Source organism: Acomys russatus, chromosome 22, assembly GCF_903995435.1.
Source record: "Acomys russatus chromosome 22, mAcoRus1.1, whole genome shotgun sequence".
Taxonomy (NCBI): domain Eukaryota; kingdom Metazoa; phylum Chordata; class Mammalia; order Rodentia; family Muridae; genus Acomys; species Acomys russatus.
In genome coordinates this window covers 23,992,027-24,013,465 of record NC_067158.1, presented here as the reverse complement: position 1 = coordinate 24,013,465, position 21,439 = coordinate 23,992,027, and positions in this window count along the sequence as shown.

The following is a 21,439-nucleotide window of genomic DNA, read 5'->3' as shown; positions in this document are numbered from 1 at the left end:
GGAGTAATGCCTGGCCCTGTACAGCTGGTTGGAAACCTTTGGCTGAAAAATCCAAGGTCCTCTGGGAGCATCGACTATTAATGTTTTGCTAAATGGATATGTAGTTAAATTGCTCGCTTGCCCTCCCTCCCTCTCTCTCCCCCTGTGCGCGCACCCATGCGTGTGTGTGTGTGTATGTGTGTGCGTGCGTGTGTGTGTGTGAATGTGTGTATGTGTGTGCGTGCGTGTGTGTGTGTGTGTGTGTGTGTGTCTGGGTGTGTGTGTGTGTGTGTGTTTTCATGCCCATAGATGAATACTGTAACAGGGCCCCACCCCTCAGCACAGCCCGCTCTATAATGGAAGTGCCATGCAGGCTGTAAAACTCAGCGAGTAGACAGCACCACCTGCCAAAATTAAACAAGACCTAACCCTTCAAAGTCCATAGTTCTGGGAAAGTCTCTCAATGTACTAGCCTTGCTTTTTGGCTTCTGGGTAACTGAAGTTTTTGTTAACTGAAGTATGTCAACCCAGGACATTGTCTTTGTGCTTAAAAGTTCACCCTGAGAAAGGCTCGGGGCTACACTAGGGTCCCAAACACACAGTGTAGTCACTGGCCAGTTAATAAAGACTTTGTATTGGCTTAAACCTAAACCTGTGTCCAAGCAATCTTCTCTGGTGAATGCCCCCACAACATCCCAGAGATCAGGCCTTGAAATTCTGGGGAGGTCTCAGAGTCCCTTGGAGCAAGGAAGTGTGTGGTGGTCAAGGAGTGCTTAGCGGGTGTGCAACCTGAGTTGCTCCAGGTCCCCTTGGCTGCCTTTAATAAATCATTGCATAATGCCTGGGGGTGGGGTCTGACACCTCTAGCTCAAAAGGAAGCAAATTAGAAAGTCACCTGGTCTGTCACCTCCAGAGGTGGGTATGGTTAAGGCATCTTCAGTTTGGACACACAGAAGTCAGACACAGCCGCTGATCTAGTGTCTGGCAGCCATGTGAGACAGCACTGGATCTGCCTGTGCAGGCATATGAATGTGTGATGGCCATACCAGGTTATTTTTGGTGTGTGTGTGTGTGTGGTGTGTTTCTGTGTATTTCTGTCAGTTTTCTTTCCTGGTATTGACCTGTAGCTTTCTCTGGTGTGAGACCCTCCTCCCACCTGGCTTAAGACCTGTGCCCCCTCCTGTTGTTGACCTGAATCCTTTTGACTCTGCAGGTCACCCAGAGATAGCCCCCAAACTTCCACCTGTCCCACACTGGGAGTAGGAGCCTTTGCTTGTTTTGTCTTTTGACTCCTGCTCATAGTCAGGGTTGGTCCCTGTATGGAGGTAAGGAGGAGCCAGGCCTCTCATCCAGGGCCCCTGCATCTAAGCAGAACGCACATCAGGGAGAGTGGTCCCACCAGGCAAGCATTCCCTCCATTCTGTGCCTGCTCTAAACAGCCCCAGGGAAGCTGCACCCAAAGGAAAAAAGAGTTTCACTCCTTTCATATATCTTCCATAATTTAATATCTCCTTATCAACCAGTGACCTGTGTAACTGGAAAACTCAGAACCTACCATTCTCTGGAAGAAAGAAAAAAAGAAAAAAGAAAACCACTCCTACAGTCACTGCCAACAGAAAAGCGTGCATAGAATTTTCCCTTCTGTCCAACACTGACCACAGAGACTTTAAACCATTTTCACCAGGTGCTTTGAAAGGATTAAAGACAACTGCTAAAAAGATATTCTTTGTCACCCAGTCAGCCACATTTTATTTTTATGTTATAAACGTTTAAAAATGTAAAGGTATAAGTAGTTCCCAGTTGCTGGAGCTGGAGGTGGATCAAAGGATGTCTAGCAACAGAGAACTGATCTGGACAAGACCTTTTGCATAAACCAAAAACCACTGTCACCTTCTCTGACAATGAGACGCACTTAGACTTACTAATACCAAGCAAAATTTTGGTGTCTCACCCTCTGGCAGAAGAAACCTACCTTGTAGGACTAGGCCAGTTGTTCCACTGCCTGTTCAGCTCACCAGTTCAGCTGCCTTCATCCAGATTAAACAATACCCAATGACCCCGAAACAAAAGTTGAGCTGCAGTCCATTATTGACAGGTGCCTTGGCAGTCACCCTGGATTCTGCCTCTCCTGCCTATGAAGAAACCTGGGACCTGTGATTCTTATGAGCCTGATTCTTCCAGAGAAATAGGTGTTCACTGTCTTAGACCTGAAAGTTGCATTCTTCAGCCTCCCATTGGCAGAGGTTAGTCAATCCATCTTTTTTTTTTTTTTTTTTTTTTTTCCTCTTTTGAGGCAGGGTTTCTCGGCCTTGGGAGTCCTGAACTCGCCCTGTAGACCAGGCTAGCCTCAAACTCAGATCTGCCTGCCTCCTCCTTGAAAGTGCTGGGATTAAAGGCATGAGCCACTACTGTCCAGCCCCCATCTTTGCTTTGTTTTGTTTTTCAAGACAAAGTTTCTCTGTGTAGCTTTGGCTGGAGGACTCACTCTGTAGACCAGGCTGGCCTGGACTCCCAAGTGCTGGGATTAAAGGCATGCACCACCACACCGGGCCCCATCTTGGCTTTTTAAGTGGACAGACCCAGTGGGAGGTTGCATCGGGCAATTTACATGGACCAGGTTACACCAAGATTTAAAAATTAGCCAACCCTGTTTGAAGAGACACTAAGTGCTGACCTCCTGCCCTTCTATCAGAGGTTTCCTGGGAAACAGATTATAAAAGGGCCCATGAGGGACTGCTCCAAGAGTTATAGACACTGGGCTACAGAATGTCAGGTAAAGAAGCCCAACTTGGGGCCAGGCGTGGTGGCACACACCCTTAATCCCACCACTCGGGAGGCAGAGGCAGGTGGATCACTGTGAGTTCAAGGCCAGCCTGGTCTACAAAATGAGTCCAGGACAGCCAAGGCTACACAGAGAAACCCTGTCTTGAAAAATCAAAACCAAAAAAAAAGAGAGAGAAGAAGAAGAAAAAGCCTAACTCTACATCAGAGGCTGCCCATCTTGGCTACCAGCTGAGAGGAGGCAAAAGGAGCCAGTCTCAGTAAGACTGTTGCCACCTTTCAGGTCCCAGCCTCAAAGACTAAGAGACAGGTTTGAGGGTTCCTAGGTGCAGCTCAACATTGCTGCCTTGGGATACCAGTGTTTCTGCAAGGCCTCTATACATCAGCGCAAAGGGGGGCACTGAGCCCCTCATCTGGACTGAAACTAAGTAAAAGACATCCCAAAGTGGTTTGAACCCAAACTTTGGGGTCATGGAAATGCCCTATGAGGGTTAGAGAGATGGCTCAGTGGTTAAGAGCACTGTATGTTCTTCCAAAGGACCCAGGTTCAATTCCCAGCACCCACATGGCAACTCACACCTGTCTGTAACTCCAGTTTCAGTGGATCTGACATCTTTACACCAATGCACATAAAAATTAAATGAATTTTTAAAAATTTCCTATGATATGCTTGTTCAAAAATTGGACCCTTTAGCCACAGGATGGCCCACCTGTCTAAGAGTTGTGGCAGCTACTGCCAGTTTAATGAAAGAAAGCCAACAAGTCAACTCTGGGCCAAAATCTTATCTTATACCCAACAGGCGGTGGTGGTGCATGTCTGTAATCCTAGCATTTAGGAGGCAGAGACAGGAGGATCTTTGAGTTTGAGGCCAGCCTGGTCTGCAAAGTGAGTTCCAGGACAGGAAAGGCTACACAGTGAAAACCTGTCTCATAAAACGCCAAACAAACAGCCAGGCGTGGTGGTGCACGCCTTTAATCCCAGCACTTGGGAGGCAGAGGCAGGTGGATCTCTGCCAGCCGGCACCGGCTGCAACAACAACAAAGCATGGTTGAAGGCTATTGTACAGACTGAAGGTAAGTTAGATTCCAGCACAAAGCTAGATTATGCAGAGCCTTAAGGAGCTCTGCAGCGGGCTTTGACCTCCATCCCAAGTATAGTGGGAAATCATTTACAGATTACAAGTGAGGCCTGGGATGGAAAAGAGTTCAAGGCTCGCCGGGCGTGGTGGCGCATGCCTTTAATCCCAGCACTCAGGAGGCAGAGGCAGGCGGATCGCTGTGAGTTCGAGGCCAGCCTGGTCTACAAAGTGAGTCCAGGATGGCCAAGGCTACACAGAGAAACCGTGTCTCGAGAAACCAAAAAAAAAAAAAAAAAAAAAAAGAAAAAAAAGAGTTCAAGGCTCTTGCAAAAGTAATGTCTAGGTGCGGGGGGGCACACACCTCACCTTTTTTTTTTTTTTTTTTTTTTTTTTTTTTTTTTTTGGTTTTTCGAGACAGGGTTTCTCTGTGTAGCCTTGGCCATCCTGGACTCACTTTGTAGACCAGGCTGGCCTCGAACTCACAGCGATCCGCCTGCCTCTGCCTCCCGAGTGCTGGGACTAAAGGCGTGCGCCACCACGCCCGGCTCGTCACACACCTCACCTTTAATCCCAGCATGGGGGGGGCCAGGGGGAGACAGAGGCATGTGGATTGATATGAGTTTGAGGCCAGCCTGGTCTACAAAGTAAGTCTAGGTCAGCCAAGGCTACACAGGGAAACCCTAGCTCAAAAACCAAAAAAAAAAAAAAAAAAAAAAAATAATAATAATAATAAAAATAATAATAATAATAATTTTATGGAGGACACATGGTTTCTGGGCTGCATAAGGAGACAATGATGAAGAGAACCTGGCAGGACAGAGAGCGGGCAGCAGGCTTCAGGCCCAAAGGACTGGGAAGATGAGAGCAATGTTGCTGGAGGGTCAGTGAGTCATGGAAGGAGGAAGACCGTGGAGAAGGTTTCATGTTGTGACCATCAAAGCGAACAAAGATGACAGGGCAGAGAGCAATGGTCCTTAGGTGGGGGCAGCAACGACATGGCTGGCTCTCTACACAGAGATAGAAAGCATTTTGCCCTCTGACTCTGTCACTCCACGTGGGAGGACGTCCTGCTGTTTAAGTACAGTGGCTGGTCACTTCTGATGTGCAGAAGCAGCCAGAAGATGAAAGTCTGGATTCCTGAAGGCTCCACTTTCAGGCGCTGTACAGCCATGCCCCCTGCTGGTGAGTCTAGTAGACGCAGGAGAAACTAAGCTGCCGAAACTGCAGACGTGGGCAACAAAGAATGAAAGCCAAAGGCAGCGGAGTTCATGTCAGAGTCTGAACGCTGGGGCCTCCGGTTTGACCACTTCCCCTTGATTCGGAGGCCTGGTGGCACTCAGAGGAAGGGGAAGCAGGCTACCCGGCTGAGACGAGACAGGCTGTGATCATATGGTGGGGGAGGAGGTGCCCTTCCGTCACAGGCCTAGGGGAGGGGAAGAGGGTCAAAGAGGAAAGGAGGGAAGGAAAGGGAAGGTACAAGTGAGGGGATAACAATGGAGATGTAATCTGAATAAATTATTTAAATACATAGTTAATTTTTTTAAAAAACCTACGCAGTGAAACTCTATCTTGGAAAAACCAAAACAAAAACAAAAAAGAAAGCAATCTGAGCAAGCCATGGTAAATAAGCCAGTAAGCAGCATCCCTCCACAGCCTCTCCATCAGCTCCTACCTCCAGGTTTTGAGTTGCTGCACCAACTTCACTCAGAGATAGACCTTCACATAGAAGTGTGAGCAAATTAACCCTTTCTTCCCAAATTGCTTTTGGTCAAGGTCCCATCCTCCCACCCCCACCCCAGACAGGGTTTCTCTGTACAACAAAGCCCTGGCTGTCCTGGACTCACTTTGTAGACCAGGCTGGCCTCAAACTCACATCAATCCTCCTGCCTCTGCCTCCAGAGCGCTGGGATTAAAGACGTGTGCCACCACACCTGGCCTGTTCAAGGTTTTGTTTTGTTTTCTGGTCAAGGTTTTTAATTGAAGGAATAGAAGCCAAGCTACAACACGTAGAATGTACCGTTCTGGTGTGGTGGTGAGGAGAAAAATAAAGGGGCGGGTTGGGGGGGGGGAAGAAAAGGAAAGGGGGGGGGGGGGAGAAAGAGGAGGACTAGGAAGAGAATTGCCAAGTGGACTTTGTTTTTGTTTTTGTTTTTTAAGACAGGGTTTCTCTGTGTAGCCTTGGCTGTCCTGGACTCACTTTGTAGACCAGGCTGTCCTCGAACTCACAGAGATTCACCTGCCTCTGCCTCCCGAGCGCTGGGACTAAAGGTGTGCGCCACCACGCCCTGCTTGCCAAGTGGTCTTAATAGACACTGCCCATTGTTTTCCAACAAGGCTTCCCACAAGCCCTATGGGAACATGGAGTCATTCATATCTGTTAATACTGTCTATGGTTAGGTGAATTTTGTTTTGTTTTTTGTTCTGGTGTTTACACTCTCTGGTGTAAACAGAAGGGGTTTCAAGAGAGTTTACCTGCAGACTTCCGCAAGCTCCTGGAGCTTGTGAGCCGCAGACATCAGTGACTCGGTTTTTTTTTTTTTTTAAGTACCCTCAAGGCTAAGGTGGCTGCTAAGTCAGAGTAGAACAGGATGTCCTAAACAGAACTGTACTTCCACCGAAGGCAGGCCACACAGCCTTCTTATAGACCGGAGTGATCCCTGGACCCTTCTTTCATCCATCCCTAAAGAAGCCTTGGAATCCTGAGTGACCTGAAAAACATGACAAGGAACAGGCAAAAATGACCGTAGGTGGAGGGACAGGTCCACAGTCTGCAGACCTGTCTCTAGGGAGCCCAGCAGGGCAGTGTCTGAGGCTACACAGGCCAGCCCTGAGGCTCTGTTTCCCAGAGAGAGCACCTACACAGGTTCCTGTTCCTGAGGCCTTCCCTTCCTGCCCCCGGAAGGGGAGTCTGAGCTGGGGTCGGGAGCAGGAAGAGCATCACATCAGGCAAAGAAGCCAGAGAGCTGACCCCACCCTTGTCTTGCCTAATGGCTTCTCAAGCCTTGAAACAATTTCTTTTTTTCTTTTTTTGGCCTTCAACTTCTGATCCTCCAACCTCTACCACCCAAGTACTAGGATTACATGTGCAAGTCATACAGTTTTCTGAGGCAAGTTTCCCTGTAGCCCAGTACGGTCCCAACTTTACCAAAGATGATCTTGAACTTAAGATCCTCCTTTGGTTAGTCATGTTTATCTCTTTCGATTAGATCCAAATTCTCTAAAGAATTTTTTTTTTTTTTGTTTTCACACTGTTCTTTTGTCATGAGCAATTGTCACAGCTTCAAAGCTTTGACCAATGAATATACTCCCCCACCCCCACCCCCGCCCCCTGTAATCCCAGTACTCAGGGAGGCAGAGGCAGGCGGATCTCTGTGTGTTCAAGGCCAGCCTGGTCTACAAAGGGAGTCCAGGAGAGCCAGGGCTGTTACGCAGAGAAACCCTGTCTAGAGAAACAAACAAGAAACAAAAAGAAGAGTGACAACATCAGAGAGCAAGCCAGTCAACAGCAGACCTTTATGGCTTTTGTTTCAGCTCCTGCCTACAGGTGCTTGCCCTGAATTCTCTCCGTGAGGAAGTGTGACCATAAGATGAAACACACCCTTTCCTCCCCAAGTTGTGTTGGTTTGGGTCATGGTGCTTTAACAAAGCAATAGAAATCCTAAGTAAAAAAAAAAAAGAAAAAGAAAGAAAAGAAAGAAAAAAGAAAAAAGGAAAAAGGAAAAAAAAAATCCTGTCAGCCACCATTCCTGGCCTTCTTGTGGCTTTTTGATTACCAGCACTCTGCTTTCTTGCTTGCTTGCTGATTCTGTAAGGTGGATACAGGAACTTGTCCTGACTGGGGTGGTGAGGAAATGAAGAAAATAAATAAATAAACAAACAAACAAACAAACAGATTGACAGAGAGAAGCTGCGATCAGATAGACTCTGTTCTCTGGTGGAGAAGTCTCAGTGACCTGGAAGCTAAGCATATTCATTATACAGAGTTGAGCAGGGAGGCAGGGCCATTGCATACAGCTGGACGAGGAGGCAGGGTTTATGGTGTACAGCTGGATCAAGGAGATGGGGTCCAGGCTGTAAATATCTCAGAAGAGAAAGCTACAGTGGCCACTTACTTCACGCGCTGTCAATGTTCATATATGGACCAGAGGCTTTGTCATCAGTGGTGGTTTGAATAAGAACGGCCCCTGTAAGCTTCAACCTTTTCCAACCCTACTTTATTTGGGGTTCTTTAATGCTTACACCTCCCTTCCAACCCACCTACCCTAGATACGAGAGAAAAGAGGCTAATGGAAACAGGAGTAGACCTTTTCGGACTCAGTTCCTGGGAGCGGTTCCCCTGCCGTAGTTGGCAGGATTTCAGCAGACCAGCAATTCAACCAAAGTTGCTGCTGGAACCTGGAACAGCAGCCAAAACCCGGAGCCCTGAAGCGTTCTCTGGTGAGTGGAGTGATGAACAGCCAAACAATACCAAGACCCAAAAAGCCCCACCTCCTGTTTTGGGCATATATATGTGTGTGTGTGTGTATATCGTCTCAGAGTCTATACTAAGATGTGTTTCAGCCCCCAACGCCCGGCTTGTCCAATCATATTTTGATAGGAGAAAATAAACACTGGTGACTGGGCCTTATCCGGGTCACCGGGTTTCAGGTCCTCCACTCAGCTTTTGCAGTCAGCTCCCCTGATGGACTTATGGCCCAGAACTCAGAATGATGTGGAAACAAAGGAGTGCTCAAGCTGCACATAGTCCATTTAAGTCCTGACAGGCAGCACATTGATGACTTGTGTGCCTCAGGTTAGATGACGAGCAACTTCCCTCTTTACATCCTTTACTGGTTAACAGACAAACACAGGACACCTGAAGAAGCAGGAGAGGAGTTAGTTCCGGGGCCTGGGAACTTGAACTCAGTTTTGACCCTACAGGAAGATGGAGGCTGTTCCTGAGATGGCTGGACTCAGGCATCACTGATTTATTGCCAGTCATTCTCCTGGTTTTAGGCCCATGAGGTGTATGTGCCTTTTTTTTTTTTTTTCTCATCAGCAGTTGATGGTGTTGCCAGGACCAGTCAAGTATCTGAACCACAGTTCCCTAGCACACTGAGTGGTTCAAAGACAGTTATCCAGCCTAGTCTTATTTGTCTGTCTGTTTTTGAGAAAGCATCTGTAACTCTGAACTTATGGAATCCAGTCATCACCCACTTTAGCCTTCAGCATAGGTGTGGTGGTTTGAAGGAGATGTTCCCCCATAAATCTCTGGCATTTGAATATTTGGTCCCCAGGTGATGGGTGGGTGGCCCCTTTTGGCAAGTCTCAGGAAGTGTGGCCTTGCTGAGGAAGTGTGTCAAGGTCAGAGGGGTAGGGGCAGCTTTGAGGTTTCCAAACTGTGTTAGCTTACTAGCTTCTATACTCTTTCTGCTTCTGGTTTGTGGTTTAAGACGAGAGCTCTCGGGGCTGGAGAGATGGCTCAGTGTGGCCCGAGTTCAATTCCCAGCAATCACATAGTAGTTCACAACCATCTGTAATGAGATCTAGTGCCCTCTTCTGGCCTACAGGTGCACATGCAGGCGGAACACTGTCTACATCATCATCATTATCATCATTAAAAAAAAAAAAAAAAAAAAGTCGAGAGCTCTCAGCTGCTGTTCCAGTCACCTGCCTCCTCATAGCATGGATCACCATCATGGTCCATTTTCCATCTGGAGCCCTAAACCCCAACTAAGACCTTTATTCTATAAATTGCCTTGGTCATGGTGTTTTGGCACAGCGGTAGGAAAGCCATGAATATAGTAGGTTGGCCTGTCGGTGCGATGAGAACAGGAGACAGGATCTGGCTGGGCTGCGAGGGGCAGTGCTGAGAAAGAAGCAGTTCTGCCTCTTGTTATTGATAATCAGCTCTGTCTTGGCCAGAAACCTAGAATATTCTTGTTTCTGTGAGGAGCTGGGCCCTCGTCACAGGCCAGGAACAGGAAAAGGGTTTAAATGGTTTCCTGTTTTTAATCTCCTTTCTCTTTTACGTAGTTGCACAACAGGCACAGCTGCCAGGAAGGTCTGTGCAATCAGATCTCCAGTAGCCCTTGAAGCTGTGATCCAAATGCTATGCAGATGCTGGGATGGAGGGACCATGAGGACCTCCTGGTGGGTCAAGTGGACTGACCAGGCCACCTGCCAGCCTCCACCTAGGAAGTTCCTGAAGCTACTGGAAGCCCTAGACAGAAACCTCCTCCTAATGGGAGCCCCGCCCATCCTCACCCATACAATAAATGCATAAAAATGAAATAAAAAAAATAAAATTCCAGCTTGATAGAACAGAGTAGTGTTTTCCTGGGGAGAAAGGGGTATCAGGGACATATTAATCACAGGACACACCATCTCAGAAGGTAGGAGAGACACAGTAGGCGAACGACTGTGAACAGCGCTAACTGTAGTTAAAAATAATCAATGATGTCCAGGCGGTGGTGGCAGCCCATGCCTGTAGTCCCAGCACTCGGAGGCAGAGGCATGTGGATCTCTCTCTGTGAGTTTGGGGCCAGCCTGGTCTACAGAGGGGGTTCCAGGACAGTCAGAGCCAAACAGAGAACCCTTGTCTTGAAAAACAAAACAAAACAAAAAAATCAACGCTGTACTTGCTGAAAGACTGATTTTAAGTGTTTTCCCTGAAACAGGACTTAGAAGATCCTTTGGCTAAAAAGTCCTCACGCCCTGGGCCCTAGCTTAGTTATTGCCCTATTGTGGTGAAGAGATACCATGGCCAAGGCCACTCTTATAAAAGAAAGCATTTAATTGGAGTCAAAGAGGGAGTGTGATTTGATGATTTGGCCTGGCATGGGCTTTTGGAAACCTCAAAGCTTACCACCAGTAACATGCCTCTCCAACAAGGCCACACCTCTTAATCCTTCCTAAACAACCCACCAACTGGGAAACAAACATCCATATTTTCTTCCTTTTCTTTTCTTTTCTTTTTTTTTTTTTGGTTTTTTGGTTTTTCAAGACAAAGTTTCTCTGTGTAGCCTTGGCTGTCCTGGGCTAACTTTTGTATAGTATTTGTGTCATTTATTAGCCATTTTAGGCCAAACAGATACATTCATTTATACTGTAACAAATTGACAGGCCAAACTGATACATTTATACTGTAACACCTCCTTTCCAATCCACCAACTCTATTTTGGAGAGAAAGACTAATAGAGACAGGAGAGGTAGACCTTTTTAGACTCAGTTCCTTGGGGTGATTCCACTCCTTGTTATCACAATTAGAGCAGTTAAGTCAAACAGCAAACAGTGGCATCAGACTTGAAGCATTCTCTGAAGTGTTTCTCTCTACAAGCATGTTTTTATTTATTTATTTATTTATTTATTTATTTATTTATTTAGTAGATAGTGTTTTGTAAACTCTCTAATGTTGGAGCATCATATTCAGCCTTCTGGTCCAGTCTAGCTGAAGACATATTTGTGAAGCAGGGACCATTGTACATATAGCACAGAGTCTGGCCATCAACTCTGCCTGCACCCAAGCTTCCCCATTTCAGGCAGAATTCTGTGTGTGACAGAAGACAAGGACATTTTCCCCAGTGGCTGGTTTGCCACATCTGAAGCCATCTCCATAAGGAGGTTCCTCGATGCTCATTACCTTCTTTGAGACAGGCTGGGTGTTGCCAGGAGTCAATCTGTCTCATTTTCAAAGAATTCTCAAAACAATTAAAAAAAAAATCTTTAAATGCCATATTCTGTAGGTCTCTGAGGTTTTTGAAGACCTTATCTAAATATTTTACCTTATCCAGCTATTGAACCTAGGATGTATATTCTTGTGATAAAAATTGAATAGTACAATGATTTAAAATTAAACTTATTGGGGCTGGAGAGATGGCTCAGAGGTTAAGAGCACTGTCTGCTCTTCCAGAGGTCCTGAGTTCAATTCCCAGCAACCACATGGTGGCTCACAGCCATCTTTACAGTTATCTGATGCCCTTTTCTGACCTGCACATGTACATGCAGGAAGTGCACTGTACACATAGTAAATAAATAAATAAATCTTTTAAAATTTTAAACTTATTTTACATCAATATACAAATTTCTATACCAATGAATTAAAAATAGCCTTGTGAGTAACAATTAAGGCCTTAATTTGAAGAGTAGATTCAATAATCTACCTTTTGTCCTATCATCCCTATATATTTTTATATTTTCAAAGAAAAGACCCTGAGTCCAACCTCATTCTCTCTCTGAATAAGACCAATAATAACATAACCAATTCCCAATGGAAAAAATATCCATATCCCAAAACCTTACCCAACTCCCCCTAAGGGAAATGGGACATCATTCTCTTAAGGCTTCTTCTGGCTGATTTGGGGTGAATAATACCTATGTATGGGCCCAAATAAAAATGGGAAAATGGTTAAACAAGCTAGAGATAGCATTTGTGGTCCAGTCTCTAAATATTGAGAAATATAGGCTTAATAATAGTCCTGTGTGGGACAGTCTGAAATGCTGGACCAATCGGATTCAGGAGCTTTCTTCAAAGCTGTCCTGGGAGCTGTTCTGTTCTGATGATGCAAGCAAAACACTTATGGCTGGAACATGAAGAATGCAGGACGTCAGCATATCAGCATGCTGGAGTATGAATCCCATTGGGTCTGATCCAGCATCAGTGTCTGGTACTTTTGTTCCGAAAATATATAATTTCTCACAAGCATTATACAGTTTTAAAACTATAAATGCTTGAGGTGTGCAGGATGCACAGAACAATCGAGGCTGGTTCTGTAGTTTAAATTCTTTTTATTTTTAAAGATTTATTTATTTATTATTATGTATACAGTATTGTGCCTGCATGTATATCTGCAGGCCAGAAGAGGGTGTCATATCACATTATAGATGGTTGTGAGCCACCATGTGGTTGCTGGGAATTGAACTCAGGACCTCTGGAAGAGCAGTCAGTGCTCTTAATCTCTGAGCCATCTCTCCAGCCCCACGTAGTTTGAATTCTTGTACATATAGACTGACTTACATTAGCAGTCATCTTTTCAGCCAGGTCTGTTTCATTTTAACCTCTTTCAAAGAGGAAGTATAATATTACCATTACCAAAGAACATACAATCATTATTTAATTGAAATCAAAGCAAGATTGTATAGTTCTAAATGTCCTTCTCTAGGCTCTGTGGTGCCTGATGTATAGGTCAGGCTGCTACCTGTCTCCCGAGAAAATGTATCCCATTTTAGAGACAAGCGGGTAGCCCCAAGAAAAAGAAAATGGTCTTAAGCTTACCTTTTTAAGCATATGAATTGTAGCCTTTGAGTTTCTGGGACCTAACTAAGCTGATGTGTACTTTGTCACCTGTAAGTCCTCTGTATCTTTTTGTATCTGGTGTGACTGCCACTTGTCCCCCGTGAAGGTTGCTCACATTTAGAGGGATAAAACGGCTGCCAGAGCAGTGACATCTCAACTCAGCATACAAAGGCTTTTCAAAGTGGGAGGCATGCAGCTTGCATGTCTGTCTCCCTGCCCAACCTTGGTCCTTACATAGACCAATGGAATATATCTATTAGGCCAATTACCCTTTGGCACCAGTTCTCCTAATGGAAGCTCCACTTTAAGGATATTGGCTGGCCTTTTTTGAGCAGCGACATCTTTTCCTTACATAAACCTAAAATTGATGTGATTCCATCCTTTGGATTAATAAGGACATATAATCTATTATTAAGAAAAAGGAACTTAGCCGAGCATGGTGGCTCAAGCCTTTAATCCCAGCACTTGGGAGGCAGAGGCAGGCAGATCACTGTGAGTTCGAGGCCAGCCTGGTCTACAAAGTAAGTCTAGAACAGCCAAGGACACAGAGAAATCTTGTCTCGAAAACAACAACAACAACAAAAATCCTCGGTTGTCTCTGCAAGTAATTTTTCAGCAGGGGTCATGCCTAGAACTCACAGAGATCAGCCTATCTTTTTCTCCATTGTGTTAAGATTAAGAGTGTGTGCCTCCACCACCCTGCACAAATATTTTATCTCAATTCTAGTCAAAATCTACAGAAATCTCAAGTAAAATGTAAAAGTTAATTTAAAAAAATACTAAGTTTTGGGTCATTTGCTTCAATTTAGACTTCAGTAAGCCCTGTCCACTATTCTTTTGAATTTAGTTACTGCTAATTCACATAGGTGGACGCTTTCCAGAGAGAGCTGACAAACACCTTGCAGCTAATGAATTCTGAATTCCAACCGCTATCAACTCTATGGAAAAAAGTTTGGTTACTTCTTCCCTTCTCATTGTTGGTAACTTAGCCTGGAATCTCTCAGCTTTCTGCCTTTCTCCCTGAGCAACAAAGAAAAAAAAAAAAAAGCCAAAAAGAATTCAGGAGCCTTTTGCCATAGTGACTTGAAGAAGAACCATAGCAGTTTCTATTTTAGTATTTGGGTTATCTCGTAGGGAGCTATTCCCGCACCAAATTATAACCAAGTATACTTTTTCTTTTTTCTTTTAAAAAATATTTATTAATACACATACAGTTCTCCACCTGAAGGCCAGAAAAGGGCATTAGATCACATTACAGATGGTTGTGAGCCACAATGTGGTTGTTGGGAATTGAACTCAGGACCTCTGGAAGAGCAGGCAGTGCTCTTAATCTTTGAGCCATCTCTCCAACCCCCAAAGTATGCTTTTTCAAGGGTATGGATACACTAAATTAGTTGGGCGCCAATTTGTTACAATAAAATGTATCTGTTCGGCCTAGGAAGCCAATAACTGATACAAAGAGTCTGAAACATAATTCAAAGTTGCAAGCACTATGCTGAGCAGAATCTAAACTGCTAACAGTAAACTAAAATAAACTATTCTAATCCTACATTATCCCAAGCACTTGCCAATCTGATGGTCCTCTGGAGCCTTCTCTCCTCCAACTCCGTCAACTGTCAATCATCAACTGTCAACTTCCCGCTCCTCTCACTCTCCAAGAAGTCCTGCCTTCCACTTCCTGTCCTTCTGCCCAGCTGATTGGCTAAACAATGCTTTATTGACAGCTGTTACATCCACTCAAGACATTCCTCACATGTCCCTGTCATCTTTTCATTTCGGAAGCTGTTAACTTGCACTTCCTGTTTACTCAGGTAATTAATTTTATTCCTTCTCAAGTCTCTGATGGGGTTGAAGACAGCAAAACATTATAACATGAATATAATGATTGTTTTGTGGTTCTTGTGTGTATATATTGTAATAATATAAATGTATAGGTAAAAGGTTTTTTTATTAGACTAAAAAAGGGGAATTCTGAAGGAATTTATTATTATTATTATTATTATTATTATTATTATTATTATTATTATTATTATTATTATTATTATTATTATTTTGGTTTTTCGAGACAGAGTCTCTCTATTTTAGCCTTGGCTGTCCTAGACTCACTTTGTAGACCAGGCTGGCCTTGAACTCACAGCGATCTGCCTGCCTCTGCCTCGCAAGTGCTGGGATTAAAGGCGTGCGCCACCACGCCCAGCTATAACTTTAACATTTTACATGATGACGATGATTATAGTGGGACTTCTTTTGGACTGCCAGCAGATGGAATAATCACACAGAGACTTTTTCTTTTTTCATTTTTCGAGGCAGGTTTTCTCTGTGTAGCCTTGACTGTCCTGGACTCGCTTTGTATACCAAGCTGGCCTCGAACTCACAGCGATCCACCTGCCTCTGCCTCCCAAGTGCTGGGATTAAAGGTGTGCGCCACCACCGCCCAGCTATGACACAGAGACTTATGTTATTATTGATCAGGCCTTAACTTAGGCTATTTCCCAACTAGCTTGTATAGCTTAATTAACCCTATCTATTCTTGACATCCATTACCCCTCACTCTCTGTGTCCTGGCACTGTTCCCCAACGTCCAGCTGGCGAGTCCTGTGCCTCTCAGCTCTTCCCACAGTTCCTATTTCTGCCTGGAAGTCCCATCTTTCTCTCCTGCCTAGATATAGGCTGTTAGCTCTTTATTAAACAGATCAGAAGGTTTTGGAGATGTATGTTTACAAAATACTAAGGCAGGTGATGCTTAATAAAATACCAAAGTCTGGTACAGAAATCAGCATTTGAATAACAGAGACAACCTTTATACAGTGCACAAAAAGATCACCCCAACATATGACAATGATAATAATTATGCATGTGTGTGTGTGTGTGTGTGTGTGTGTGTGTAACCTCTATATGGACAAATAGCACAGCATGGGTGTGGAGGTCAGAGGAGAGCTGTGTGGAGTCAGTTCTCTTCTTCCACTTTTACGTAGATTCTGGGGATTGAACTCAGGTTGCCAAGGTTACAAGATTAGCAGTGCTGCTTTTTTAAAAATTTTAAGTTTATGTGTATGGGTGTTTTGCCTGCATGGATGTCTGTGTATCGCTTATGGGCCTGGTGCCCAGGAAGGCTAGAAGAGGACATCAGATACCCTGGGACTCGAGTCACAAATGGCTATGAGCTGCCTTATGGGCTAGGATTTGAACTTCATTCCTCTGGAAGAGCAGCAGTGATTACACTGAACTACCTCTCCAGCCCCTCAATGAGCCATCTTGCTGGCCTTTAATTTAATTAAAGACACTCAAGGCATGTGTGTGACAGAGTATTCCTGTGCACTCAACTCTTGTGCACACTAGGCAAGCGCTGCACCACCGGGTTAAGTCCCAGTCTCTCTGTGTGAAAACCCTATGCTAGAAGATGAAAAATCTCAAACAGATGTTTCAAAACAAAACAAACCCCACAAATCCATTCCACTGACAGTGAAGGTACCCCTTGTCACAATTTTGTGAAGACAATTTGCAGGTCAGTTTTTTTCCTTTGGCCACATGGATCTCAGGCTCAGATCAGCAGGCTTGCTGGCACCTTTACCTGCTGAGATCTCGCTCCAGTCTGAATTTTAACTTCATTTTTGTCAGAGATTTCTGAATAGTTTATAGCAGACAATGAGAAAATAAAGTACTTACCTATACTTTATGCATTTGTGACGTGCAACATTTATTTGGGGGCACATTTCTAGGCTATGTGGTTTATCCTTGAATTTTTTTCAAATGTAAACCTCAAAAAAGAATCCCACGTGTAAGTGGACACTTACATTCAATTTCACATTGTTCAGGGGCCAATTATATATTCATTCTTCCATTATTTAAAGTTACTGTGTCCTGCTGGGTGGTGGTGATACACCCCCTTTTTAGCATGTGGATTGCTGTGAGTTTGAGGCCAGCCTGGTCTACAGAGTCCAGGACAGCTAGAGCCCAGAGAAACCCTGTCTCAAATGAAAACAAAAACAAAAACAAAAAACAAAACAAACAACCCCCTCAAAACAAAACAGTAAACCTAACCAATGACAAAAAAGGTCACCTTGTCCCAAGCTACTCATCTGTAAAATAAGGATGTTGAGGGAGGCAGGAGACATGGCTCAACAGTTAAGTGTTTGTGCTGCTCTTGCAGAGGACCCAAGTCTGCCTCCCAGCACCCATGTTGGATGGCTCACAACTCTTCTATGCCTTCTTTTGGATTCCACATGCACTCACACTTGTACTGCTCCACCATACACATTAAAAATAAAATAGACTTAAAATGAAAAATAAAAAAGATCGCCTGGTGTGGTGGCGCAGGCCTGTAATCCCAGCACTCAGGGAGGCAGGGTTAGGCGGATGGCTATAATGGAAGTTTTGGTTTCTTTGTATACTCGGTTATGTTATGTATGTTTTTGTTTTAACCCCAAGTGCGGCATTTCAGTTTGGGCTTTAGTATGTCCATAGCTGATAATTTCAGGGCAGGGTCTTTGCCAGCTGGTAACTGTCTGCCTCGTGAAGCACAGAGAGGAGCATGATCTGGATAAACAGGAGAGCCTGGAGAGAGAGAGAGAGAGAGTGTGGCATGTAGCAGTTTGGAGAGACCAGGGACAGAGGGTGTTTTGACCTGGAGATAGACAGAAACATTTCAGCTCAGAACTCGGAGGAGACTGCTTGCTGCATTTGCTGAGTTTGGTTTTGCCTCCAAATAACCCATCGACTTTAAACACCAGGAAAAGTAAAGGGGTCCGTGCCCCCTCTCACCACTAACCTTCTTTCTCACACCCAGACTTAAGGGAGATAGGGGCTTCAATACACTAATAGAGTTTAAACTCCTGTCAGGAGTTTTAGTAACAGCCAAAATTAGGTAGCAAAGCTGACTATCAGCACCACTAATCTGAAATGTTGCTTTATAACTGTTTTTCAGTCTTCCTAATGCTGTGATGCAGAGGCAGGCAGATTGCTGTGAGTTCATTCGAGGCCAGCCTGGTCTACAAAGGGAGTCCAGGATAGCCAAGGCTACACAGAGAAACCCTGTCTTGAAAAAACAAAAACAGAGCCGAGCGTGGTGGTGCACGCCTTTAATCCCAGCATTCGGGAGGCAGAGGCAGGCGGATCGCTGTGAGTTCGAGGCCAGCCTGGTCTACAAAGTGAGTCCAGGATGGCCAAGGCTACACAGAGAAACCCTGTCTCGAAAAAACCAAAAAAAAAAAAAAAAAAAAAAAAGAAAACACAAAAACAACAAAAAAAAAAAAAAAAAAAAAAGAAAGGAATGAAGAAAAAGAGAGGATGGAAGAAAGGAAAAGGAGAAAACAGGACTCCAGAAGACAGTAGATAAAAGAGCTGGATTTCAACTCCTCTCATGACAGGGCCCACCTAAGCCAGACTTATAAACCCACACTCACATTAGTGTGGCCTGAAGCAGCTTGTGAAACATGCTCTTTCGGAGAGGCTTGGCTACAGAGTCTCTTTTTATACTCCATTAGAGATTTAAATTTGCCTCTGCCCCCACAGGCCTTGTGTTTGCTCTCTTCTCCTACATCTGCCTCCCAAGTGCTCGGATATCTGAATGGTTTTATGGCTGGGGATGGAACCCAGGACTTGGTGCATGGTAGACAAGCACTCCACAGCAGACACAATTTATTTAGAGGCAGGCAGATCGCTGTGAGTTTGAGGCCAGACTGGTCTATAAAGCAAGTCCAGGATGGCCAAGATAGCATAGAGAAACCCTCTCTCGGGGGGGGGGGGGCAGGGGATAGATTTATTTATTTAGTATATATACAGTGCTCTGCCTGCATGTATGCCTGCAGGCCAGAAGAGGCCACCAAATCACATTATAGATCGTTGTCAGCCACCATGTGGTTGCTGGGAACTGAACCCAGGACCTCTAGAAGAGTGGTCAGTGTTCTTTACCACTGAGCCATCTCAGCAGCCTACAAATTATTCTTTTTTTGGTTTTTCGAGACAGGGTTTCTCTGTGTAGCCTTGGCCGTCCTGGACTCACTTTGTAGACCAGGCTGGCTTCGAACTCCCAGCGATCCGCCTGCCTCTGCCTCCCGAGTACTGGAATTAAAGGCGTGCGCCACCACGCCCAGCCAAATTATTCTTAATATCCAGACTCTAATCACAAAGTTGGAGCCAAATCATATTGTACTCAGGCTAAAGATGTTTAAATTGTGAACATAACCAGATTGTATGCAGTCTCACTTGAGTAGCTGGAACGATTCTTGAAGGTGAACATTGTTGTTGCTCTGTTCATGAGCTTCTTCTTTGGTGCTGATGAGTCAATTGGTTGTGAGCCACCATGTGGTTGCTGGGAATTGAACTCAGGAACTTTCTTTCTTTCTTTTTTTTTTGTTTTTTGTTTTTTGTTTTTTGTTTTTCGAGACAGGGTTTCTCTGTGTAGCCTTGGCCATCCTGGACTCACTTTGTAGACCAGGCTGGACTTGAACTCACAGCGATCCGCCTGCCTCTGCCTCCCGAGTGCTGGGATTAAAGGCGTGCGCCACCACGCCCAGCTCGAACTCAGGAACTTTCCAAGGGCAGCTAGTACTCTTAACCTCTGAGCCAACCCTCCAGCCCAGTAAAACATTAAACTTGCAAACACTATGCGTCAACAATGAAGACTTGGGATTAAGTAGTAACATATGTAACAAAGCTGAAACCTGGAAAGTTTTGCCAGTAAGATTAGAGTATTTTTCATATTTTATCAAGGAGCCTAAGCAAATGCTGGACGCCCAAATTTAACTAAATAGGACACACTACCATCTTGCAATTTATATTGCATAAGGGAGGAAATTAAAAGAGCAAAAGCTTCACCAAGGCTTATTTAGTACGGAGTACCACCACCTGCTTGTCTGTGTGCAAAACTGTCAGATGTAATAAGCTGGGCCTTAGAACAAGGGCACTCACAAAGGAGAAACGTAGACATTACAGATAAAGAGAACCATGGGCTCAGGAGTATGCATTTAATACTAAATAGCTACCACCGAGCTAATGCTTGCGCCCAGGCACAGTCAAAGCCCTGTGTACACCACAAAACATTTAACTGTTAGGGCCAGAATCAAAAGTGGAGGTGCATGCCTTCAATTTCAGTACTGGGAGGTGGGGTGGGGTGGGGTCGGAGACAGTGCTCGAATCTCTATGAGTGGGAGGGCAGTTTGATCTACATATTGAGCTCCAGGTCAGCCAAGTATGAGACCAAAACAGGAACAATATATCTTGCCAAGTTAAGGGTTCTGCTTGCAGTAAGATAGTTAAGACTAACTTCTTGGGCTGGAGAGATGGCTTAGCGGTTAAGAAGAGCACTGTCTGCTCTTCCAAAGGTCCTGAGTTCAATTCCCAGCAATCACATGGTTGCTCACAACCATCTATAATGAGATCTGGTGCCCTCTTTTGGGGTCCATGCATACATGCAGGCAGAACACTGTGTAATAAATAAATCTTAAAAAAAAAAAAAAAAAAAAAAGACCGGCGTGGTGGCGCACCTCTTTAATACCAGCATTTAGGAGGCAGAGGCAGGCAGATTGAGGCCAGCCTGGTCTACAAAGTGAGTCCAGGACAGGCCAAGGCTACACAGAGAAACCCTGTCTCAAAAAAAAAAAAAAAAAAAAAGGAATAAGTTCTTGTTTGTCCTGTGTTAAGTCCTTGCCAGTTAAGGTTTCTATTTATAATTAAGAATAAGTTGAGCATATACAGGGGGAGGAAATCCTCCTCAGGAACAGTCGTAGGGGAGGGGAATAAGGGGAAAATGGGAGGAAGGGAAGAATGGGAGGATACAAGGAATGGGGTAACCATTTAGATGTAACAAGAATAAATTAAAAAAAAAAAAAAAAAAAGAATAAGTTTCTGGGGCTGGAGAGATGGCTCAGAGGTTAAGAGCACTGGCTGTTCTTCCAAAGGTCCTGAGTTCTATTCCCAGCAACCACATGGTGGCTCATAGCCATCTATAATGAGATCTAGTGCCCTCTTCTGGGCATGCAGGCATAATACTGTACAAATAAATAAATCTTAAAAAAAAAAAAAAAAAGAATACATTTCTGGCTAGGCATGGTGGCACATGGTGGTAATCCCAGTACTTGGGAGGCAGAGGCAGGTGGATCTCTCTGCGTTTGAGGCCAGTCTGGTCTACAAAGTGAGTCCAGGACAGCCAGGGCTACACAGAGAAAAATCCTGTTTGGAAGGAAGGAAGGTAGAGGAAGGAAGGAAGCTAGAAAGAAAGAAAAAGATCTGCTGTAAACTGCAAACATGTTTTTCAGCCTACCCCAAATTTGGGATTCACATGACACATTTCCTTCCCCTTGTTGCTTCCCTCTCATTGTGTCCTTCT